Source organism: Zootoca vivipara, chromosome 16 (genome assembly GCF_965207765.1).
Source record: "Zootoca vivipara chromosome 16, rZooViv2.hap1.1, whole genome shotgun sequence".
In the NCBI taxonomy this organism is placed as follows: domain Eukaryota; kingdom Metazoa; phylum Chordata; class Lepidosauria; order Squamata; family Lacertidae; genus Zootoca; species Zootoca vivipara.
In genome coordinates, this window is record NC_142599.1 from 36,983,562 (window position 1) to 37,009,294 (window position 25,733).

At 45.4% G+C, this 25,733-nt stretch overlaps 3 long non-coding RNA genes across 3 annotated transcripts; all 3 read left to right on the top strand.

Annotated features, from left to right (window-relative positions):
* The first annotated feature begins 2,922 nt into the window (after window positions 1-2,922).
* Window positions 2,923-5,535, top strand: LOC148683193 (uncharacterized). Its single transcript, XR_015947413.1, has 2 exons — window positions 2,923-3,166; window positions 5,014-5,535. It is a non-coding gene; the product is annotated as an uncharacterized LOC148683193 (long non-coding RNA).
* A 9,942-nt stretch (window positions 5,536-15,477) lies between these two features.
* LOC148683194 (uncharacterized) lies at window positions 15,478-18,155 on the top strand. Its single transcript, XR_015947470.1, has 2 exons — window positions 15,478-15,571; window positions 17,542-18,155. It is a non-coding gene; the product is annotated as an uncharacterized LOC148683194 (long non-coding RNA).
* A 2,655-nt stretch (window positions 18,156-20,810) lies between these two features.
* On the top strand, window positions 20,811-22,085 carry LOC148683195 (uncharacterized). The gene is made up of 2 exons (XR_015947448.1): window positions 20,811-21,006; window positions 21,533-22,085. It is a non-coding gene; the product is annotated as an uncharacterized LOC148683195 (long non-coding RNA).
* The last annotated feature ends 3,648 nt before the right edge of the window (window positions 22,086-25,733 follow it).

Sequence of the window (25,733 nt, forward strand, 5' to 3'; positions counted from 1 at the left end):
TGGAAGCGGACACGGAGCAATGGATTCAAACTAAAAGAAAGAAGATTCCACCTAAACATTAGGAAGAACTTCCTGACAGTAAGGGCTGTACGACAGTGGGATTTGCTGCCAAGGAGTGTGGTGGAGTCTCCTTCTTCGGAGGTCTTTATGCAGAGGCTTGACAGCCATCTGTCAGGAATGCTTTGATGGTGTTTCCTGCTTGGCAGGGGGTTGGACTGGATGGCCCTTGTGGTCTCTTCCAACTCTATGGTTCTATGATTCTATGGTTCTATGGTAGTTAGAAGCATTGCCATAGCCATCATGGCTTACTTATTTATTTATTTATATCCTACCCATCTGGCTGGGCTGCCCCAGCCACTCTGGGCAGCTTCCTTGTCCTTCTTTGAGTGTGAGTTGTGTGGCACATTGTTATGTCTACTCTCTAAGCTTTCAGGTAGTTAGAATCTCTATTTACTCTCTAGGATTAAAGGGTGTACAATACTGAGAGCTGATTTGCTGCCTGCATCTTCGTAACCTCATTGTCTAAGTCCTCTCCCACAAACTGTCTCTCTTTTCCATGTAATAAAGCAATCTTCTTAGATCTCCTGGTGTGACAAGTTCTTTCTCAGGCAAAAGGTTTTGAGGTATGCACACAACACATGTTTAATGCATGCAGACTCCATGAGAAAAGTTCCATTGCTTTCAGTAGTGCATGTCGGGTCTGTACACATTTGTGGGTCCAGACATACACCTTGTAACACCATCTTATTAGGAGGTCTGTTTTGCACAAGTAGGAATCAGACCTCTAGTATAGCGGCACTGACCAATAGGAATGCCTTCCCCAGAATATTCAACAGGCACTGTCTCTGTTCTCTTTTCAGCAAATACTGAAGACCCTCTGCCCAACAGGCTTTGAATTTGAAATGTTTCCCAGTTTGGATCTAGATACATCAAAGTGTTTCAGTTAAACGTGTTGTAAACTTATACATGGAAATCCAGTAGGGAAACGTAGGACTCCACAGTGCCATCTGGTGTCACAGTGTTATATTGCATATACAATGCAAATACAATACAGTAATACCTCGGGTTACGAACGCGATCCGTTCCGGATCACAGTTCGTAACCCGAATAGTTCGCAAACCGAGCACGATGGGCGCCGCCATTTTGCGCATGCGCAAAGCGCGCGATCGTGCGTGCGCGGCTTATGCGCGCGCGTGGCGAAAACACTTCCGGGTTTGCGCAGTTCGTAACCCGAACTGTTCGCAAACCGAGGTGGTCGTAACCCGAGGTACGACTGTATTACATTGGAAGCTGAACGGAATCCGTTCCGGAAGTCCGTTGGACTTCTGAAACGTTTGGGAACCAAGGCGCAGCTTCCAATTGGCTGCAGGGAACTTCTACAGCCAATCGGAAGCAGCAGGAGTAGTGTCGGATGTTCAGGTTCCAAAGAACAATCACTTCTGGTTTTCAATCATTCGGAAGCCAAAACATTCGACTCCCAAGGCATTTGAAAACCAAGGTACGACTGTATAACACTTTTCTTTTTACCAATGTAGCTGAGTCCCCAGTCTTCATTTTGTGTAATTGTTTTGAAGAACTTCACATTGTTTAATCATTTGTTGTTTGCTGCCCTGGGCTCCTTTGGGAGGTAGGATGCAACAGAAATGTGGCAAATAAATAAACAAAATTTCCAGGGATGGTTGGGGCACTATGAAGCTGAATGCTGGAAGATTTGCTACAGATAAAAGAAAGTACTTCTTAATGCAGCTTATCATTAAACTGTGGAACTCACGCCCACATGAGGCAGTGATGGCCAGCAACTTGAATGGCTTTAAAAGAGGATTTCACTAGGATAAGGCTATCAGGTCCATATAGTTAAAGCTATAGTTTTCCCAGTAGTGATGTATGGAAGTGAGAGCTGGACCATAAAGAAGGCTGCTCACCGAAGAATTGATGCTTTTGAATTACGGTGCTGGAGGAGACTCTTGAGAGTCCCATGGACTGCAAAAAGATCAAACCTCTCCATTCTGAAGGAAATCAGCCCTGAGTGCTCACTGGAAGGACAGATCCTGAAGCTGAGGCTCCAATACTTTGGCTACCTCATGAGAAGAGAAGACTCCCTGGGAAAGACCCTGATGTTGGGAAAGATTGAGGGCACAAGGGGAAGGGGACGACAGAGGATGAGATGGTTGGACACTGTTGTCGAAGCCACCAACATGAGTTTGACCAATCTGTGGGAGGCAGTGGAAGACAGGAGTGCCTGGCGTGCTCTGGTCCATGGGGTCACAAAGAGTCGGACACGACTAAACGACTGAACAACAACAACAAGCTACTAGCTAAGATGGCTATGCTCTGCCTCCATTGTTGAAAGCAGTACAGCGGTACCTCGGTTCTGGAACGTAATCCATTCCGGAAGACCGTTCAGCTTCCAAAATGTTCAAAAACCAAAGCATTTACTTACGGAAAACTCAATACAGAAGCCGTGTGGCATGTTTGACTTCCGAAAAGTGTTCGAAAACTGAAACGTTCGACTTCCAAGACGTTCGGAAACTGAGGTACCACTGTAATGTTTTTGGATACCAGGTGCTGGTAAGCACAGGAGGGGAAACTGCTTTCTCATTGAGGCAGCTGGGAGGCAACTATAAGAACAAGCTTTGGGCTAGGTGGCCCATTGGCCTGATCCAGAAGGCTCTGCTTTTGTTCTTATTTGGATCCAGTTCCCAATCTCTGTCCTAGGTCCCTGAAGATATATCTTCCCCGGAGCTCAAATATATTTTCTCCTTACCACATTGCAAGGGTAATTTATCATTTCCATCCCATCCCAAAGTGCTGGAATTTATGATTTCAGAGGAACAGATGTGAAAGGCTTCAGGACATGTGCAAGCTGCCCATTAAGCTGTCAATTACATTGTTATAGAGTGGCATGAAGAATTCACCAAGAGAAACCCACACGCTATTCAGTAACTGGAGATAGCCATCTCTCTCATGAGTCATCACAATTAATGCAAATCGTTGTGTCATTAAGGCCAGGCATTAGATGCCGCGAGAGCCAATGGGCCTTCTCAGAACTCGTCACCATTTCTGAAAGAGGGCATTGGGAGATGCTATAAAAGGTCCTTTATCTCAAACTCTTCTCATTCGCTCAGCAACACCTGACTTGACCAACACTCGACTCTGTGATCAATAGGTGAGTATGAGGACCTTCTTGCTATTAATGGGTCTATCAGAAGCAGGGAGAAGGATTCTTAGAAGTCCAAAACCCTGGAGATGCTGTGGATTTTTCAGTGGCTAAAGGAAGTCCTTCTTCACACCATGCATAGTTAAACTATGGAATTAGATATTATTATTATTATTATTATTATTATTATTATTATTATTATTATTAAGATCTCACAACATAAAAATACAGGATAAAAGCACAAGAAGTAGTGGTGGTCACCAATTTAAAGGGGGATTAGATAAATTCATTGAGGAAATGGCTATCAATGCCTACTGGCCACAATAATGATGTTCTCCTTCCACTTTGAGGCAGTATACTTCTGAATATTACTTGCTGCATATCACAGGTGGGGAGAGCACTCTTGTACTCAACATTTGACTGCAAGCTTTCCAAGTTCATCTGGGTGGCCACTATGAGAATAGTAGGGCTTTTCTTATGGTCAAATCAGTGAGTGAGTGAGGGTTTAACTTCATGCCCTGCCTGTGGGCTTCCTGCTTGAATTTGATTGGCCACCATGAGAACAGGATGCTGGACCAGATGGGTCCTTGGCCTGATCCAGCAGGTCACCACTGCATGCGGTGCATTTGCTTCATCACGGAACAATTCTTCTAGCAGCCCAGGTCTTCTTCTTTGGCGATCACTCGTAGCCGAGTAAGATTGTCTTCCATAAACACGATTTTAACAATGGGTCCATAAGTGACTGTGGAGGCCAATTCTGGATCCACACGTCCTTCCACAGTGGGGACACTGGTTTCCAGGCGGGAGTTGATCACAGTGTGGATTTGCCAAGTGTGCCTTCCTCTTAGCACGTTTCTCCCTTGCGTCCTGAGATCGAGTTTCTCCAAAGCGCATGACTGTAGCTGATCAGACCATTGGTCCATCTTGCCTAGTAGTAACGGCTCTTCAAGGTGTCATGCAATGGTTTATCCAAAGTTTCTACAAACTACCGATATCTTGAACTACAACACCCACCATTCCTGATCATTGGCCAGGCTGACTAATGGGATTGATGGGAGCTGTAGTCCAAACTTTTTCCCCAAGCTGGGGAAGACTGGTCTCCCCTTTCAACTGGAGATTTCAAACGTAAAACCTTCTGCTTGCAAAGCAGGTGAGGTGCTGCCAACAGATAGTCCTTCACAAGGGGCATAGAGCTATTCAGTGCTTTGATCAGATATTTTTATCAGATATTTGCATAGACATGTATGGAAGAAACTTTGCGTAATTTATTTGAATTTTTAGGGTCGTCTTGTCCCATCTCCTGCAATGCAGGAATAAAAACAGAAACATCAGAACACAGGAAGCTGGGAATACAAGATGCTTCCTTCCATGGAATCAGACCATTGGACAATATGGCTCAGTGCTGCCTGCACTGACTGGCAGTAGCTCTCCGGGGGTTTGTGCAAGCATCTCTCACTGTTCTACCTGGAGATGCCAGAGATTGAAATGGGGACCTTTGGCGTGTCAAGCAGATGCATTGAGCTACAGCTCAGGTCCTGATATCTCTTAGTATATGTATAGTTATAGGTTTCTCTGGGAGGTTTAGACTGGTAGTGGCAGAAAATACCTATAAATATTTGTGTTGTTTGTAGGAAATTCCATAGCACAACATAAATTTGAATTCCTCGCAGCCCTTTTTCCTCCAGTCATTCCTGGAATTCAGTTCCCATCAGCCCAAGTGACTCCGGCAAATGGTCAGAGAGTATGTTAATTATAATCCAGCAACATCTGGAACCTTTGACTTCAAAGCTTCTGCTGTCTTTGAGACTTCATCCCCCAAATGATGCTAATCTCTTTCTCTTTCTCTCTTCCCCAAGGCTTATCCAATCCAAAGAAAAGATGAGCCAGCAACAACAAAGAGGAAGCTGCTGCTGTTGTGGTGGTAGAGGCTGTGGGTGCTGCGGTGGCAGCCGCAGTGGCGGAGGATGTGGTGGTGGCAGCCGCAGTGGCGGGGGATGTTGTGGTGGCAGCCGCGGTGTGGTTTCCTCTCAGTGGAGTCAGAGCAGCGGTGGATGTGGTGGCGGCAGTAGCAGTGGCGGATGTGGCGGCGGCAGCAGAGGTGGTGGATGCGGCGGCGGTAGCAGCAGCGGCGGTTGCTGTGGTGGCAGCAGTGGCGGCGGATGTTGTGGTGGACAACAAAGTCAACAGAAAGTCTTCCCCCAGAAGCTGAAGTAGATGCCTTCAAGGATGGTTGAAATACTCATTTATTATCACCACTTGTTGCATATTCCCTTTTCTTCTTGCAAACCATAATTGGCTGAAATTCCCCAATGTGAATAATGTAAATGTTCAGACTTTCTTCTTGAAAACTCATTAAAAGCTTATTGCAAACCAAGAAATCTGTTTGTTTGTGCTACTTCTTTATCTATATATTTATGCCCAAGATGTACTCATGGTACATTGATTCCTACCCTTTAACCATGGGCTTCATTGACAGTAGGAAGCAGTAATGTTTTTAAATACCAGTTGTATGAAGCCAGAGGTCCTGCTTGCAGGGTCGCCATAGGTATCTAGTTGGGCAGTGTAAGATCAGAATATTGGTCTACATGGGACAGCAGGCTCTTCCCATGTTCTTACGACACTCTACCCTGGGTAACAACAGTTAAGGTGTTTATTCCAGAGATGAGTAGATTAATGGAATTTGTCATGATCCCCAAATCCATCAGTGCCCAGACCACCAAGCTAAAGGATATAACTATCTAACCTTAGCTCTGTCTAAGGAACTGAACTGAGTTTCTGACTTTGAGATGGATCAGGGTCCCAATAAACCTGAGACTGGCAGGGGGGAGCCCACCAAATAGATCCTACAACACCAGGACTAATACCAGGGGTCACCAATGCCGTGCCCTCCATATGCCTTGGACTACATCTCTCATATTTCCTAACTATTGGCCATGCCAGTTGGCGCTGTTGGGGGTTGTGGTCCCCAACACCTGAAGAGCACTATATTGGTTATCCTTGGCCTATAGGGAACCAATAGTGACATAAACAACCCCCTGTGTTCAGGGCCGCCCACCCGCCGTGGAGCCCGCTGGCCCGGTCGCGCAGCTCCGGTCGCGCAGCTCCGCCCACCCGTCACGCTGGGAAATGGGGCGGGGGCGCCGGAGGGATGCGTCGCACCACGGCGCCAGGGCGCCAAATATACTTAAGACGGCCCTGCCTGTGTTGCAATACAGAATAATAATAATACAAATTATTGTGATTATTATTAATTAATTAATTAATTAATTATACCCCGCCCATCTGGCTGAGTTTCCCCAGCCACTCTGGGCGGCTCCCAATCGAGTGTTAAAAGCAATACAGCCTTAAATATTAAAAACTTCCCTAAACTTGCCTAAACAGGGCTGCCTTCAGATGTCTTTTAAAAATAGGATAGCTGCTTATTACCTTGACACCTGATGGGAGGACCTCAGTGTCTGGGCTGAATGATGGGAGTGGAGACGCTCCTTCAGGTATACTGGGCTGAGGCCATTTAGGGCTTTAAAGGACAGTACCAACACTTTGAATTGTGCTCAGAAACGTAATCTGCTCAAATACAGCCATACCATGTGGCTAATGAATATAGTAAATGTATTAGTAGTCGTAGTAAAATGTCATCCAAAATTTACAATTCATCAACTTCAAAATAATATATATCAGTCCATAACTAAGAAGTAGTCAATGAAATGAATTGCTGGTGCCGCGAGAAACACCATGACGCCTTTCAATGGATGGTGTCCAACAGGGCTGGCTCTAGGTAAGGTTCCGGTGGCACGGGGCGCCAGGGCACCAGGGCGCTGGGCTAGGAGGTGGGGCACTGCGCGGCAAAGCCGCGTGGAAGCCGGGCAGGACGCTGCCAGGGCTCCCGACCTGCTCCAGACTGCCCTGGTGTCCAAGACAGTATATCTGTATTGAATCAACTGTTTCGAAGATGAATCTTTGTCAGCAAATAGTTTTAGATAGAATATCCATACAGGTAAATGTAATGCTTGAGGATCAGAGCTCACTAACCAGTGAGAGGTCCGAAGGAAGAGGCTACAAAGGCCCTTGGTTCAATTCCAACTATGCTTGGAGTTTGTTGCTCACTAAAAAAAAAAAAACTTCCTTTGCCCCCTGGACTCCTCCATAAGTCCAGGAAAAAAGAATTAGAGCCCCTTGCCCTCCTCTAAGCTCAGTGGAAGATGCTCCATTAGGTTAAATGACTCACTGCCTCAGCAACCATCTGCCTATTGTCCTACTTACAAGTCCAGGGGGCATTCACACACCCTGTTAGCATCCTCAGTCTCAGTGTTGTCCTTGCAGAACTCAGACAAGAAGAGGATGACAGGAAAATGAGAATGAGTTGGCTATGGTTCTCATTAACTCTTGCCACACCTTCACAAATAAAATAACGTTTTTGTTTCAAATACACTTCATTAAATTGCAATTATATTTTTAAGCTAACCAGACTGTGAGATAATTGTTTGAAACATATATGTCCGTGGCTTCCTTCATTTCTGAGATCCACATCAGGAAAGACACCCCACGCAACTGTGTCATGAGTGCTCTAGACATTGCACAAAGTGTAAAATATCTATACAGAAGTCAGCACGCCGTGGGTGCATGAGTCCACCTTGGGCATGAGTCCTCAAATACACTAGAAAATTACACAAATTGCAAGAAGCTTTCAACAGGCTTTGAAAATATGCTAACCCTTTTAAAATCAGTTGATGCAGCAGTTTAGGCTGAGAGGCAGTGGCTTGACCAAGGTCACCCAATGAAATTCATGGCTGAGTGAGGATTTGAACCCTGTTCTCTCAGGTTCTGGTCGCGCACTCTAACCACCAAACCACAGGAGCAGAACATGAAGCAAGCAAACAGCACCCTCACCCACCATCCTTTGTTACATGGACATTTAAAATGTTGACCAGAAAGCGCGTTCTCCAATCAGGAAGAGCGCGGGTTGCGGAAGGGTTAAAAAGACATCTCCCTGGGTTGGGGGTGGTGTCGATTGAGAGCATGTAGCGAATTTTGATTGACAGGAAGGGCTCCTTAAAATCTCAACGTCCAGCAGTTAGTTTCACTTTGCAAAGTGCTTCAGATCTCCCTCCCGCCCACCGCCTTTTTTCTAATGGTTTAGCCTGACATTGCTTTGCCTTTCATGGAGTCACTTGCTTTGCAAGGGCCCAGTAGGAATTTTGGCATTTGACTGATTGGCTGTTGCCATTGGTTTTTGCCTACTGCTTAGCAAATCATCACAACTTGTTAGGTTGGCAGTTAGGCATTGGTTATAGTTTTGGTTGGTGGAGGGGTTTGGCATGGAGGTGCCTACCCCTCATTAAAATGCTGCTCCACATAGAAGTATTTCGTTAAAGGAATCCTGGGGCTCTGGGGCTCTAGTCCATACACCCCCGCAACGGGCGAGGCTGGGGCCATTACAGAGCACGAGCCTTTGGGGAGCATTTCTGGTCGAGGGGAGAGTGCCTGGACACAGCTACCTCCTCTCCCATGGGGGTGTTTACTTGACTTCCCTATACGGCTAGGGAAGTGGGAGCTGATCTGTCCCAGGCGGGGGACAGATGGATTAACCAATGCCTAAGCCAACACTCACATTTAATTGTATTTTAAATAAAGTTGTGGCCAAATTATTGCCAAAACCCAAACTAAAATTCTGTGTGTGGTGTGAGTTATTTTGGGGGGGTGTCTGGTAACCTCGTCACGCAACAAAGTTCATTTGTCAATGATCCTGAAATTTTATTGATTTTATTGATTTAGTCCTCATGTTTCTCATGTGTGTTCACCCTGCTTGTGCTTCTGTGACTTGTTTCACAAGCCTCTCTAAAGACTAAGCGTGACAGAGCCATTGTGGAACTTGCATGGGCTTGTCAGTATTTCAGCTGCATTTCTGCTGCAGTAAGTTTGCATGTTGAAGGAGGTTCATATACCCTTTCAGACCAATCCATCTGCTCCAACAGAAATGAAGCATTGAGGTTGCTGAGATGTCTCTTCCTCAGACATACAGAATGATCTCCCAGAATGTCATCATCTCCATCCCTCAAGTCAATGATCTTTCAGACATCAGCTCTCCTTTCCTCACTGTCATCTGAGCACAAGAGTGTCTGGATTATAATTTCACAGAATGCACAGAATTCCAGACCCTCCTAGTGTCCCTATTCTCCAGGGACAGTCCTGGAAAAGCTGTCCAAGAAGTTTTCTTGTCCGTATGGCCTTTGTGATCCAATACCTGTACGCTTGATCAATAGACACATCCTTTATGACATTGTCACTAAGTAAAGTAATATGCTCTATAACTGATAGCTGGGTAATGAAGGGTCAGTTTTAAGTTCTGCATGGTGTCCAGCATCTTGTCAATGTGAAGTGACCACTTGCTGTTAGATAAAGTCTTCCCATCAATGTGATCAAGTGTCACAGGAATAAAGTGTTCGTCTGGAGGACTGACAACCAGATTCTCTACCATTACGTTACATGCTCCAATATACACTGTTTGAAGTTTACATGAAATTTAGGTGAAAGGTGGACTTGGCAATAGTGGGTGAATCCACTGGATCAAAACACCTCCCACAAGCTACAGTCATACCTTGGTTTAAGTACACCTCGGTTTGAGTATTTTCAGTTTAAGTACTCTGCGGACCTGTCTGGAATGGATTAATCCACTTTCCATTACTTTCAATGGGAAAGTTCGCTTCAGGTTAAGTACACTTCTGGTTAAGCACAGACTTCCAGAACCAATTACACTCATACCTCGGGTTAAGTACGCTTCAGGTTGAGTACTCTGCGGACCCACCTGGAACAGATTAATCCACTTTCCATTACTTTCAATGGGAAAGTTCACTTCAGGTTAAGTACGCTTCAGGTTACATACAGACTTCCAGAACCAATTGTGTTTGTAAACCGAGGTACCACTGTATGTGCAAAGAAGCTGAGTCTTGTGGCAGCTTCAAGACAAAACCACCTACCGCTTCCTTCTCTTGTTCCAACCCATCCTGCACTCCACCCTCCAGCTCTAAAGCTCCCCCTGCCTCTGGCTCTTGCCTCCTGACCAGCACAGTTCCCCACAAAACACAGGACTCCTCTCCTGGGTCAGATTCCAGCTCCCCTTCCATGGTGCACACTTCTCAGAGTCAGAATCAGAATGTTTATTCGGCTTTACGCCCATCATAAAACACAGCACAACAGAGTCCTGCCAGTCCCTGACACTAAGTATGTCAAAGCCTTGGCCCATCGACCTCAGTTTTGTCTATACTGATCGGCAGTGGTCTCCAGTGGTTCAGAGGGCATCTCCCTGATCTACTTGGAGGTGCCAGAAGGTGCAAGGGATTGAACTAGGGACCTTCTGCATGTAACACATATGCTCTCACTGAGCTACATTACTTCTCCTTGTTTGACATTCTACACGCTTGTCAACATATCATGTTCTTGTGACTCTTCCTGGCTGGAAGCCTCACCTGAACCTTACATTGCATAACCAATGGTCGCTCAAGTTGGATGACTCACCAAGGGTTCTGCTGATGAACTGACACCTAAACTATCAGGACTTTTGTAAGAAGTTGACAGCATCCTGCAGAGAAGTGTGTGGGCATGATAATTGATTAGGATGTGACTACTCTGCTTGCAATCAGCAGGATGCGTTGGATGTGAGATGGGAAAATAAACTGGGTGGAAATATACAGGTCAACCATGGGATAGCTTCATTCATACATTGCATTCAGTAGGGCTTCCTCCCTTCCTTAGTGAATCAACCCCATCCAGTGCTTTGATGTGTTTCAGCTCATTTTCCATGGTAATCTACAGGAAAGTGGTGGAAATTGTCTAGGAAGCTGGGCCAGGAGAAATCATAGCATTCCCCCAACCAATTCTCAAATTCCCCATCACTTGGAATGAGAACAATCAAACAACCAAACTGGATCAGACCAGTGCCCTGCCTAGGCCAGTATCATGTTCTCACCCCTCTTTGCAAAGGAGAGATGGTTCCCCCTTTTCAGAATTCCCTCTATGATGGCCACCAGGTGGGGATGGGTTAAGCAGCTAAATCCCTTCTATTTCAGTCTTGCTGGTATTCAATAATTTGTCCATCCCTTCCTGTTTTGCGCAAAATGTTATGGCGCCCTTCCAGATATTATTCAACTATCTTTCCCATCAGCCCCCACCCAGTATGGGAAACAGTCAGAAATGATGAGATTTGTAGTCCATCGATATTTTGAATGATCCAAGTTTTTGGCCTGTATCCTAGACATGTCTCCCAACCAACTGGGGATCACATATTAAATGCACCCACATGGGTGTGAAGGAATTGGGAGCCCATGGCAATCCAGATGTTGTTAAACTCCAACTGCAATGAGTCCCTGCACAGATGCTCAATGGTCAAGTATGATGGGTACTGTAGTCCAGTAACAACTGGAGGCCATTTGTCCCCTACATCTGCTTAAAATGTGCTGGTTGGCTGTGACCCGGTGGTTTTGCCTACCTCATAGCATTGATCACAACTGGTTGGACATTTGAGCAATCATCTGTTTTGTTCTGGTCCTGGAACTGATCTCCTCTACTGATTTTACTTGACTCTGTTATTATGGGCATTGCGTAAGCTGCCCCAGGGCGGAGGGTGAAAAATAAATACAAACAAGTTAACAATGTATAAGCAAGCGTCATTCAAAGGGTGAGTCATCTGCCTGCTAGATCCCCTTGCACCACCAACACCCCCTATATAGGTGGAAATGAAACACAAAAAAGCATTCTGTTAGAGAAAATGGCAATAAATACATAAATTATTAGACAGATTTGCAGTTGAAGTGATATCTTAAGGAAAAATTAAAATGCTGATGACTTTGCATTAGGATTAAAAATAAATAAATCACAAATTGATGTGGAAGCTTATTAACGGAAATATATGAAAGGAAGAGAAACTGAAACTGAGATTTGCCCAGCCCTAGTGGGCACAGATTTAAACCCTGGCATCTTCCCTCCACAAATAATCCTAAGAACCGTTTGTTCAGGGTGCAGGGAGTTGTAGTTCTATGAGGGGGAAGCTACACTTCCAATGATTATTTGGCAGAAGCTGTGCATTTTAAATGTGCTTTAAATGTACGGTGTGTAGTCAGAAACTTTGACCAGTCAGTTGCCTATGGGGAAATCACAGGAAATCATAGAACTGTAGAGTCGGAAGGAATATCAAGGGCTATCCAGTTCAGCCCCTTGCAATGCAGGGCATGTGTTAAATGAGATTGTGCTTCATTTGAATTTGCAAAACTGAACAGCAATTAAAATTGACCAATTTGTACACCGCCATTGATAACACATGGAACCCAGCTATGATTTGACATACATTTTATTGTTGTAAAGACATGATAAATTAAGCTGTGTCATTTGTTGAATGCGATATGATGAGATAGAAAGGATTTGACAAGTTCTTTGAGGTTGAGGGAGATTTGGCATGCTTGAATGGCTTGGCTCCATTTTGTTTTCACTACGCCTGATGGTAATGATGGACCAGGCTTGCTACTTCTCTTTGGACCAAGCGCAGCTCCCATTCCGGTGCTGATCCTCTGGTGGTGGGTTGGAAGCTCTTTCAGCCTTGGGTGGGGGATCTCTTTGCTGCTGCAGGGCTGGTCCATGTTTCAGAGGCTCTTCCTTGGCTACTGCCGGTGGGTCCGTGATGCATTCCTTTTTCTGAGTAGACATCTTTGGGCAGATGAGGGTGACCTGAAAAGAAAGCCAGATCCTGAGAAAATGAGGATGCAGTGGGGAAAAGGCTCATCACCAGTGGTCTTGTTTGGTTCAATTCCCAGAATCTCTAGGTTGCTCACTGGTAATGTTCGTTGCATGAAACACCGAAGAGCTCTTGAACGTCAGTGGACAATACTGAGCTATAAGATTTGTTCATGTTATGCTAATAGTTCTTTTAAAAAAGTATTTGCATTCAAGAATGGCACTTCACCTGCTCATGATCTGAAGTGGTGGGGCTCAGTCTGTCACCTCAAGGCTCTGCCCACCTCATTCTGCTGCATTAAATAACAAGAACCACAGCAACAACAAACAACAACTATAGCTTGGGAGGTGAGAGAAAGAGGAACAATAACATGCAAGGAGAAGGAGAATGGAAGGCTCTGCATGCAGAAGGCCCCAGATTGTAGGGCTTGAAATGAGTCCCTGTGTGAAATCTTGGAGAGCCTCTGCCACTCATTGTTGTAGACAATAGGGAGCTAGATGGGCCAGTGGCCAGAGTCAGTATAAGACAGCTTCCCATGTTCCCATTAGGACATAAGAAGATCCCATCTAGTCCAGCACCCTGTCCCCACTGTTGCCATTCAGATGCCTGTGTGAACCCCGCAAGCAGGACCCAAGCACAACAGCAACCCTCCCACCTAGGATTTCCATTTACTATCCACTGATAATAGTCTTATCTTCCATGTATTTCTTTGATCCTCTTCATCCCACCTCTTTTTAAAAAAACAATCTCAGCAGGTGCCTTTACACACACCTGAAATACACAGCTGAAAAGGAGGAATTACAAAACGTGTGAAAGGGTGGAGGTGAAACACAAGTCCCAAGGAAAAGGGGAAGCCCCTCCTCCAAAATGTCCCCATGGAATTAAACATTAAACCTGATATAAGTCCAGCTATCTCACCCTCCAATAAGATCATGCTCACCCTCTTCCAAACTCGGGATGGGATGATGGACAAAATCTCGAGCAGAATAATCATGAAACTCAAACATCAAGAGGCTGTATTTTATAGGATTTGCAGTGAAACTCCCACAAGGGATGGTCTAGGCTAAATTTGCAACCATGTGGAACCAGATTTTTCAAACGACCCAAAAAGGGCCCCACCTAGACTGGAGCTGTACATTTTAAAAATAAGCCAGATTGTCCATTTCCTGGATTTATTTATTTATATATTTTTGCATCTTTGCGGCTACCCAATCTGTTCTCCCTGGGATGTTAAGGACATTCATTAACGACATTTGAATGCCCCTGCCATTGTTGGGATCCATCTGTCCTGAGAGACAATTTGGTGCACCTCCGGGTGTGAAGCCAAACCACTAGAGAATCACAGCGCCTGTTGTGGCTGCAGAGACCCTAAAGTAGCCTCCCATGTGGTTTTTGCTACTTTAGCAGCACCAAAGAGTCATCTCTGGGGCGCAAGCCTGGGCCATATACATGGAGTTCCTTGCTGATGTGATCCAAAGGGGAATAGAGCAATTCATGTATGACCTCTTTGGCTGCAGGAGTTGCTGGAAGGAGGCGAGGAAGACACTATCTAACCTTCTTAAGGACTCCGTATTTGTGTAGGGTTTCTTCTCCTGATGAAAACCCGCAGGCAGCAGGAATGGCTTTTTCCTCAGGGTTGAGTTCCGAAGCCTTTCTCATGAAAAGAGTATAACAGCAAAGCAGGAGAGATTTGGATCACAGTTTTCCTTCTCCTAGATGGACTACCTTCCCAAATTGATGAGCCCCATCTGCCCCCATGCCACTGTATAAGACAGTAATATAAAAATATCTAGTTACAGGTAGGTAGCCATGTTGGTCTGCCATAGTTGGAACAAAATTAAAAAAAATCCTTCCAGTAGCACCTTAGAGACCAACTAAGTTGGTTATTGGTATGAACTTTCATGTGTATGATCGCTTAAAAACAAGCAACAGCCCAAACATCTCAATGCCCATTCAGTGTGTTGCACACTGTGATAGATGTACCAATGGTCTGACTCTGTAGCAAACATCCTCCTTTGCAAACCAGCTTTTTATTCAAGAACACCAGGACTGAAATCTCAGTTGAATTTTAGGCTAAGGACCATAGCATTATGGAAGAGCAGTAATATAAAGGTGGCTCAGTGGCAGAGTGTCTACTCAGCGAGCACAAGGCCCCAGGTAAAATCTGCAGCCTCTCTAACTAGAGCTTAAAAAGACACCCTGTCTGAAACACTGGAGACTGACTTGATGTAAGACAATTACTATGTTCTATATTGGGACCAAGGCCCAGTGGCAGAGCATCTTTCTTTCGTGCAGAAGATCCTAGGTTCAAACAATAACGCTTCCAGGTAAAGCTAGGAGAGACTTCCTGCCTGAGACCCTCAAGGTCAGCTGCCAGCCCATGTGAATTGGGGTTAGATGGTGAAGTCAGGTGTCGCATCCTGACAGAAGGAACCCACAGACACAGGTGCATAACATACTGGACTGTAACGGAAGATAGGAATCTCATGTAGGGATGAGTCAAAACTCATAGATGCAAGATGGTGGGAAGTTAAGGAAATGTGAGGTCAAGGGTGCGTCAAAAGCTCTATCAGAATGCCAGTGGTTTCTGAGATGGAATGTCTGGAGATGGTATAAAAAGCTCTTCTGTTCCAAGGGATCCTCATTCGCTCGACAACACTTGACTTGACAACGTCTTCTCAGTGATCTACAGGGTAAGTATTTTCTCTGGACTGTCAATGGATCTGTCATTTTTCAAATCTAATTGAGTAGGACCAATAGCTTTCCCGATTTGCAACTGGAGAAGTAAATGGCTCTTAGTAACAATAACTATGTCCTACCTCCACTGGCAAAGGCTTTGTGCCTCTGAATACCAGTTACTGGGATGTATAAGTGGGGAGAGGTGCTGTTGCACTCAGGCCCTGCTTCCAGCCTTCCCATTGAGGCATCTGGTTGGCCACTATGAGAACAGGATGATGGACAAGATGGGCCACCTTTGGTACGATGCAGCAGGCTCTCTTGACATTCTTAAAGGATCAGGCAAATTCACGGAGAATGAGGATACTAATGGCTGTGGTGGCTATGCCTGGAGCATTGCACCTCTGAGCATCAGTTACTGGAAATCACAAGTGGACATACTGCTGCTGAAGTCAGGACCGGTTTATTGAGGCATCTGGTTGGCCAGTATGAGAACAGGATGTTGGCCTAGTTGGGTCTTTGTCAGGATCCAGTAGGCTCTTTACTTTTTCTCATGGTGATATTTTACTGAACCAAATTCAAGATGCTTGCGATAACTTAGAAACTCATTAACAACTTGGGACTTAGATACTTGGGCTCCCAACTTTTATCATCCGAAGCCAGCCTGACCAAAGGTAAAGGGTGATAGGATTTGTAATCCATCCTGATGGAATGGCTGCTGTAATAGTGCTGGGATAAATCTGGTGAAACTCGTCCATTAGCAAGGAAGGGGATAAGGCCCTGCAGACCCATCTCTCCCCCTGATACAGCCTGGCGGAATTCCTAGTGATGTGCCGAAACTTTGAATGGCCTTTATCTTGATTAGATTGTTGGGTTCATATAGCTCAGTGCTGCCTATTCCGACTTGCAACAGCTCTCCAGGGTTTCAGACTGGATCTTCTCCCAACCCTTCCAGGAAGGTTCAGGGATTCAACCTGGGGTCTTCTACATGAAAAGCTAATGCTCTACTTCTGAGCCACAGACCTCCTACTTAGAAAGGAACATACAAAGTTTCTTTGTATTGAGTCAGACCATTGGCTAGCAGCTCAGTGTTGTCCATCTTGACTGGTACTGGCTCTGCAGACCCAGCCCTGTCTAATTGAACCTGTGGCCTTCTTCTGCATGCAAAGCAGTTGTACTACCCACAGAGCTATGGGGCAATTCCCCCTTTTAGTCAAACTGTTGGTCTATCTCACCTAGCTTTCCTCCTTTGACCAGCTGTGGTTGTCCACAGATAGATAGGCAATGGCAAATCTATAATGGAGAAGGTGATTTTTCAAACTGAGCAGGGCTTTGATGTAGAAAATGTGTTTTACTGCTGAGTATTGGGATTTCTTGATTCACATGGCATTTTGTGAGAGCTTGATTACTGTCTACAAATGTCTATAAAATTGGGATTTAGCTGAAAATTTAGGGGGGGTTATGGCATTTCTTTAAACTGTGTGATAGATTGGCTGGACTGGAGAACGGACAAGGAACCTGAAGCCCTCCAGAAATTGTTGGACTCCAACTCCCACCAACCCCAGTCAGTATGTCCAATGGTCAGATATGATGGGAGTTCAGCCATTTTCTTGGACTCCAGCTCCTATCGGTCCCTGCCAGAATCACCAAAAGTCAGGTGTGGTGAGAGTAGTAATCTGGAAGTTCATAGGTTCCCCAACCCTCATTGAATTTTTTTAAGGGTTGTGTGTCATTCTGCAAGAAACGAAACAGTACAAGAGGTGGGTTGCACAAACATTTTCCAGCCTTAAATCAGACTAAATGGTTTCCACATACTGAGAGTAAGCACAAAGTAATCCTTAATCCTTGACAGGAAGGAGTTGTCCTCTTTCAGGGATACAGAATGGGTATCCTGGATGTTTTACAGAAGACCCCAAAAGCTGTTCCCTTGGAGAAACTGGATCAAAAAATGACGTTGGTCTTTCTCTCTCTCTTTCTCTCCCTCCAGAAGTTATCAAAGCCATAGCAAAGATGAGCCAACAGCAGCAGCAGCAGCAGCAGCTACAACAACAACAACAGGGAGGAGGTGGCTGCTGTGGTGGTGGTGGCCGTGGAGGCTGTTGCTGTTGTGGCGGCAGAGGTGGAGGAGGAAGAGGTGGCTGTTGCTGTGGTGGTCGTGGAGGTGGTTGCTGTGGTGGCAGCAGAGGTGGAGGAGGAGGAAGAGGTGGCTGCTGTTGTGGTGGCCGTGGAGGCGGCTGCTGTTGCGGAGGCAGAGGTGGAGGAGGACGAGGTGGCTGCTGTTGTGGTGGTCGTGGAGGCGGTTGCTGTTGCTGCGGAGGCAGAGGTGGTGGTGGAGGTGGATCTTCTCAAGGCGGAAGCAGCAGCACGAGCAGCAGTGGAAGCAGTGGTGGGTGTTGCGGTAGATAAAGCTGATGCCTCCAGAGAGAACTGAAATCCCAAACCACAATGACCACCACCTCTTGAAGATATCTTCATGCAAAGCAAACGGTTGCTGTCTTTTCCAGATGATGAGCCAGACCTTCCTCTGGCATGGGAAACATAGTCTTTCATTTTACTGCTATGACTACCTCTTTCAAGGCATTAAAAACTTATTTCCTGCAAGCCTTTCAGTGTCATGGTGTTTTCTTCCTATCTTCAATTCTCCATACGCACATACGTTCCTACTGTTTACCCCCATTGTCCACTCTGACTGGAAGCAGCTCTCAAGCTCTGCAGGTAGTCCTTACGCAGAACCTCTGGGAGATGCTGGGGACTGAACCTGAGGCCTTCTTCATAAAAAAGGTTCTCTGCCACTGATTTAGGAGTCCTCCCAAAATAGGAATCTGCGTAGATAATCTTGCCCAGTATGGCCTACTCTAACTGTCTGCATCTCTCCATGGCCTCAAAAAGAGGAAAATATTTCCCATCCTTCCCCACATGATCTCTTTTCAATTGGAGATGCTGTGGGCTGAATTTGGGGTCCTACTTCCATTATTGAGCTAGAATGATGGACCTACAGTCTCAGTATAAAGGAGCTTCCTATATTCTTCTTCCATGGTGGAATAAAAAGGTGGCGTTTAAGAAAACTTTATCTAAATTTGATCTCTTCAGGGAACGGTTCACTGTGTACCTATTATTTTATATCTGTTCTTATTTCAGGCAAAGGTAGAGGTGTTCTTTCGAATCTCCTCCCAGCTTCTACCTTTCCCAAAAACACCCAAATGTGTCATCTCGTCTAATTCCTTGCCAAATAAACATACCCTGCTCTACACAATTATCACCTGACAAGAGTGATTAGGAGAATATATAGATAAATGTATAAAGCTCTCCTTAGGGTTGTAGATCATAGGAGCCGATTCCTAGCGGTCATAGTGGCTTCTCCCTCCAACAAAATGTTTGAGGGTACTGGGTCCCTCCAAAAGTTGATGGGCATTGCAATTCGAATGGTGATTGATTATGTGGGGTATGGCTTAATTGGACCCCCACAATACTTTATTCAAGTTGGCCCCCCTGTTGCAGATGATTGGTCCATCTAGCTCAAGGTAAGTTACACTGATTGGCAGCAGCAGCTTTCTCGCGATTGGACCTAGCCCCTCCCTCATGCAAAGTGAGTTACAGTCCTTCCTTTGGGTTGGATCTGTGTTATCCCTGTGGACTCAACTGGTTGTCTTCAGATGGGCTTCGGGTGACATTGTATAAGAGTAAGGTATTTTACGTGTTGTGTGTGTGTGTGTGTGTGTGTGTGTGTGTGTGTGTGTGTGTGTTTGTTCATTGAATGTGCTTATAAGCGAGCTTTGAGGATAAGTCCTTCCAAGCAGGCTTCCGACAAAAACAAACAAACCAATATCCCATGTTCAATACCTGGCATTGAAGAAGAATCATGATAGATCAGGCCAATGACCCATCTCTTTCAGTATCCTATTTTAACAGTGCAAAACCACAAGAGTAGACCCTCCCAGAGTCCCTATTTTCCAGGGACAGTTCTGGATTTATAGAAGCTCTCCTAGTTTCTGATTTGATCCCAGAATGTCCCGCTTTTCCTTAGGACATCCCTCTTTTCATTGGAGAAATGTTGGAGGGTATGGAGTTATCCAACCCTTGAGCCAAAGAGATAAGTCACTATACAACCTTTATAAGACATCTGAAGGCAACCAGGCCTTCCCATCAGATGTCAAGGAAATAAACACCTGTCTGTCTTTTAGAAGACATCTGGTGGCAGCCCTGTTTAGGGAAGCTTTTAATGTTTGGTATTCTATCACTTTTTTATTATGTTTTATGTTTTATTATGAGGGGACCCAGGTGGCGCTGTGGTTAAACCACTGAGCCTAGGGCTTGCCGATCAGAAGGTCGGCGGTTCGAATCCCTGTGATGGGGTGAGCTCCCGTTGCTTGGTCCCAGCTCCTGCCCACCTAGCAGTTCGAAAGCACGTCAAAATGCAAGTAGATAAATAGGAACCGCTACAGCGGGAAGGTAAACGGCGTTTCCATGTGCTGCTCTGGTTTGCCAGAAGCGGCTTTGTCATGCTGGCCACATGACCTGGAAGCTATACGCCGGCTCCCTCCGCCAATAATGCGAGATGAGCGCGCAACCCCAGAGTCGGTCACGACTGGACCTAATGGTCAGGGGTCCCTTTACCCTTTATGTTTTATTATATTTATAACCCAGCCAGTTGGGTGGGATATAAAAAATTATTATTATTATTATTATTATTATTATTATTATTATTATTGCCACTGGTAGTCCAATCCCCATGAGTTTGTCTAATCCCCTTTGAAAGTCATTCAAATTGGTGGCCATCACTGTAGAGAGATACCAGAAATCCTGCAAACTCCAGTCAGCACCGAATGCAATGGAAATGTGTGCATGGACTACAGGATAGCTCAGTTGGCAAAGCATAAGACTCTTAATCTCAGAGTCATGGGTTCAACCCCCATGTTGGGCAATCAATTCCTGTGTTACAGGGGATTGGACTCCCTCCTAGTGCCTTCCATTCCTACAATTCTATGATTCTATGAAAGCAATAGTGAGTAATCGAATGTGTACATGGTGTCATTCCAGTAGCCATAACTGAATTTCCATGGAATGTGCATGAGATCTGCACACACCAAGTGATCTCAGAAGAGAGAGAAACACCCCTGGTCTCCCCACCTTGGAACTCATATGGGGTGTGTCCAGCAGTCATTGCCCAGGTGACACAAGGACAACACGACCAAGACCCAAATGGATGGAGACATCATCCCTTGCTTGGAAATTCTGTGTGCAATGCCATGAGTCAAAGCCAAGGTTGCACAGCTCCAACTAATTAAGAAAGAGATTGGTACAAAATGCAAAGGAAAAGAAAACAAATTGGCATGGCTGGGCCATGGCTCAATCGACAGGAGGGGTTGGCTAAGGAATAGTATAAAACGGTGTCCTGGATGGGAGGCTGACATTCACAACAGCTGCACTTCCAGAGATCTCTTTGGTGAACCAGGTAAGTCTCTCTCCCTCTCCCTCTCCCTCTCCCTCTCCCTCTCCCTCTCCCTCTCCCTCTCCCTCTCCCTCTCCCTCTCCCTCTCCCTCCCTCCCTCCCTCCCTCATCCTCCTTTCAGGCAGTGGTGGCTGATGTCCATTGGGACTGGCATGGTGGAAGGCCTTAGAAGCAATCTGGTTCCCTCCAATGCTGCTGGACTCCAGCTCTCATCATTCTCCTAACAACTCTCAGCACTCTTAACAAACTTCAGCTCTGAAAATTATTTAGGGGAAGCCATGACTGTTTAAAGTTGTTTCTTGGGGACTTACATGTATGGTCTGAATGTGACCTTGGGAGCAATCTGTTGCCCGCCAATGTTCAAGGATGCTGGGAGTTGCCATCCAACAACATCTAGAATATACCACATTGGCTGCTAGTGGCAAGGAGCCCAACATCAGGATTGTTGTGAGAGTGAAATGAGCACAGGGGAGAATTCAGTCAGAAATTACCTAATTATAAGCCCAGATCTGTCTTCTGTTTCCTACAGGTTCGCTTTGACAACCAAGAAAGATGTGCTCCCGTCAGGACAAAGACCAATGCTACAAGCAGGAGAAAGAGGAAGGGTCCTGCTGTGGTGGCCGGAGGTCTTCCACCAGTGAGGACCGAGGTTCTTGCTGTCTGGGACGGAGGAACAGCGGAGGGTGTCATGGCAATCGGGGTTCATCCGGCTGTCACGGGAAGCAACAAGAGCAGCAACAGCAACAGCAGCAGCAGCAGGTCTTCCAAGTGCCATCTCAGAAGCTGAAGTAACACTAAGGAGAATTCCTAGGAGGGTCTGATTCTGCAGGAATTAGGTGGAGTCATTTCAACTACAGTTCCTGAGCATTTGAGGCACTCTCAATATGTTCTGTCAGCTTTATCTCTGTGCCCAATTCGACCACCCCAGTGCTCCAAATTCTCAGCTACCTCTTCTCCTCTTCAAAGGGGAACATCTCCTGTGACATTTGGAGCATGAGAAGAGCAAGGAGAGACATCCAGCTATTTCTATTTGTTGTTCATTTGCACATATGAGAGAATAAATAAAAAACAATTAGTAATAATGAACTCTTTATGTGTTCTTTTTTTTTTATTCTGAGCATCTCTCTCTGCAGTTCATCCAAATAATCTTCCATTTCTATCCGGTGAATGACCAGCATAAATGTCACTTTGATGTAGGCTCATAGGAAGCTGCATTCTACTGAAACAGAGCCTTGATCATCTAGCTCAGTATTGCGTACTCTGAATATTGCGTACATTATTGTGTACAGTGGCTCTCCAGGGTTTCAGGTAAGGGAGGCAGTGATTATTCTGAATGCCAGTTTCTGGGAATCCCAGGAAGGAATAGTGCTCTGCTGGTTTTGTGCTTTGGTTTTACACTGTGAAAATTGGATACCTAAATGAGATGGGTCAATGGCCTGATCCATTCGGGCCCTTCTTATGTTCTTATGGAGATGCCAGAGATTGAACATGGAAGCTTTGTCTGTTATATTGTTGGAAGCCCGTTTGGGAGAACTTAACCTAAAAGCTTGCTTATAAATATATTTAATAAACACACACCCATCAAATACCTAACTCTTATACAATGTCACCAGACAGCCATCTGAATAGAATAGAATAGAATACGTTATTGTCATTGTACATAGTACAATGAAATTGAATGCCATCCCATAAAAAAACAAAAGAAAAACACAATTACAGCCACACACACACACAAACATACACATCCATCACAACTCCCCAGGATCATATTATTTAGTTACAGCATTTAAGATGGTTATAGCTCTTGGATGACCTGGGACCCATTGAGTCTGCCAGGATAACATAGCTCCAACCCAAAGGATCCTCTGTAGCTTGTGGTAGATCTGCTGTTTTGGACATGGAAGGGGCTAGGTCCAATCTCTGGAGAGTTGCTGCCAGTCAGTGTACCCAATCTTGAGCTGGATGGACCAATCATCTGGCATTGTATAAGGAAGTTTCTACAACCTTAAGGAGAGCATTAGTCATTCATCTATATATTTTCCTAATCAGCCTTCCTGACTAACTTCTCTTCTCAGGTGGTAATCAGGTTGTGTCTGTATGGCAAGGAATTAGACAAGATGAGTCATTTGGGTGTTTTGGGAAAAGTGGGAGCTGGGAGGAGGATGGAAAGAACACCTATATCTTTGCCTGAAATAAGAGCAGATGTCAAATAATAGGCACACTCAAGAGACCAAGTTTAGATCAAGCTTTCTTAAAAGCCACCTGTATATTCCACCATAGAAGAAGGATATAGGAAACTCCTTCATACTAAGACTGTAAGGTCCACCATTCTAGCTCAGTGTTGTAAGAATGATGGGCGTTCTATGGCTCTCTGGGGATTTGGGACAGGAGACTTTCCCTGCCCAACCTGGAGCGACAGATCTTGAACCTGGACCTGGGACCTTCTACATACATAGCATGTGATCTGCCACTCAGCAGATGTTGTTGTTGCTGCTGCTGCTGCTGCTGCTGTTGTTGTTGTTGTTGTTTTAACCCAGCATTTTCCCTGATGGGACTCAAGGTAGAGTACAGATAAAAACAAGATTTGTGGGTTTTTTCAGGGAAAACAATAATTAAAAAGCAATTAAACACCATTAGAACTATCTACATATCTAAAATCCATTTAAAACATGCAAATAATTACACTGAAAAAATCACGGCACCAGTCCTTTCATTTTTAATGTATTTTTAATCTTTTTGGAAGCCTCCCAGAGTGGCTGGGGAAACTGGACGGGGTACAAATAATATATTATTATTATTATTATTATTATTATTATTATTATTATTATTAGCAGTCAACTTCCCAAATCCCACAGGAGAAAGAATGTCTTCAACTGCCAACAGAAGGACAATAAGAACAGAGACTGTCTAGCTTCTCCGGGGAAGGAATTCCAGAGTCTGGGAGTAGCCACCAAGAAGGCCCTTTTCTGCATCTATCAGAATATTGCCCCCCTAGCTCAGGTCTGTTGGCACTGAAGGACAGCATGCCTCTAGAGTTTAAGGCAGAGATCTCTCTCCGTCCAATCTGGAGTAGCCTAGACCTGGGAATAGAACCTGGGACAATTCCCTGTGAAGAGGAATTGTGAAACCACCCTGAAAAGTATACCTCTGTGAGGGAAAAGGGGGTCTCCTAACAACCATTAGTACCCTTAACAAACTACAGTTCCTGAAAAATTTTGGGTGGGAGGGGGCATGAGTGCTCAAAGTGGTATCAGAGCACTTTAGATGTATGTAATGGATGCAGCCTCCGGGGCACTCTTGATGCTCTCCAACCTTACTGGACTCCATCTCCTATCAGCCCCAAGCATGGTCAATAGTCAGGGATGCTGGGAGTTGTAGTTCATCAACATATGGAAGGCATCACATTCACTACTCCTGGATAAGTGTGTGCAGATGTGTCTGTGGACTGCAGTGGTGCATCGTTTCGATTGAGATTGGCGGGGGAGAAGCTATGGAGCTCAGCAGCCCATGGCAGGCAAAGCCAGCTAATTCTAATTTCATCCCCATTTTGTTCCACGTTGTCTACACTGATCTTGTCTCCAGACCTGACTGGATATACTGGGAAATGAAGCCGGGACCTTCAGCGTGCAAAGCAGTTGCTCTACCGCAGAGCTTGCCTTCTTGCAAGTCAGAGTTTGATCCCTTGAGCTGAGCATTGTAGATTAATAGGACAGAAGGCAGGGAAATCAACAGTACCGGTAGGCAGAGAGGGAGACAAGGGCTGATGGGGTCAACTAATTCTGTTTTTCTCCCCATCCTCCTCCTCCCTACAATGGGCAGCACTGAAACTAAGGAGGAAGAGGAGGAAGTTGGCAGCCAGGGACACCCTCCTGATGGGCTGTAGGTAAGAAGGCAGGCAGGTACATGGTGGCTGATGTTGGTGGGGCAATGCCTATTCACTTTATGGACAAGCTTCTAGTGGATGTGTGTGAATTTGGGCAAGCATTTTATTTTGCATGCCATGGATTCGAAGTTCAGCCCACGGCATCTCTAAATGAAAAGAGATCACGTGGGAAAGGGTGGGAAATATCTTTCTCTTTTTGAGGCCCTGGAGAGATGCAGCCAGTCAGAGTAGGTCATACCAGGCAAGATTCTCTTTTTTGAGGGACCAGTGGCAGAAAACATTATTATTTATTCTAATGTAAGAGATCTCAGGGTCAATCCCCATTATCTCCAAGAAGCACTTCATAAGGACTGTCTGCCTACCCGACAGCTGCTTCCAGTCAGAGTGGACAATATTGGGCTAAAGTGGGGAAAGAGTAGAACATTATGAAGCAGGTTCTGAAGTGTGCAGGAAGTGAAGATGGGGGAGAAAACACCATGACACTGAAAGGCTTGCAGGAAAGAAACATTTTAATGCCTCTACAGAGGTAGTCATAGCAGGAAAATGAAATACTATGCTTCCCCCTCTGGAGGAAGGTCTGGTTCATCATCGGGAGGAGACAATAACCAGGAGAGCTTCAAGAGGTGGTGGTCATTGTGGAGTGGGATTTCAGCACTTCTTGGAGGCATCTACTTCATCTTCATCTGCTGAGAACTTCCACCACCACCACCACTGCAACATCCGCCACTGCTTCCGCCACTGCTTCCGCCACTGCTTCCGCCACCGCAACATCCACCGCTGCTTTGGCTTTGTTGAGAAGATCCACCTCCACGGCTACCACAGCATCCTCCTCCACCTCCTCCTCCAC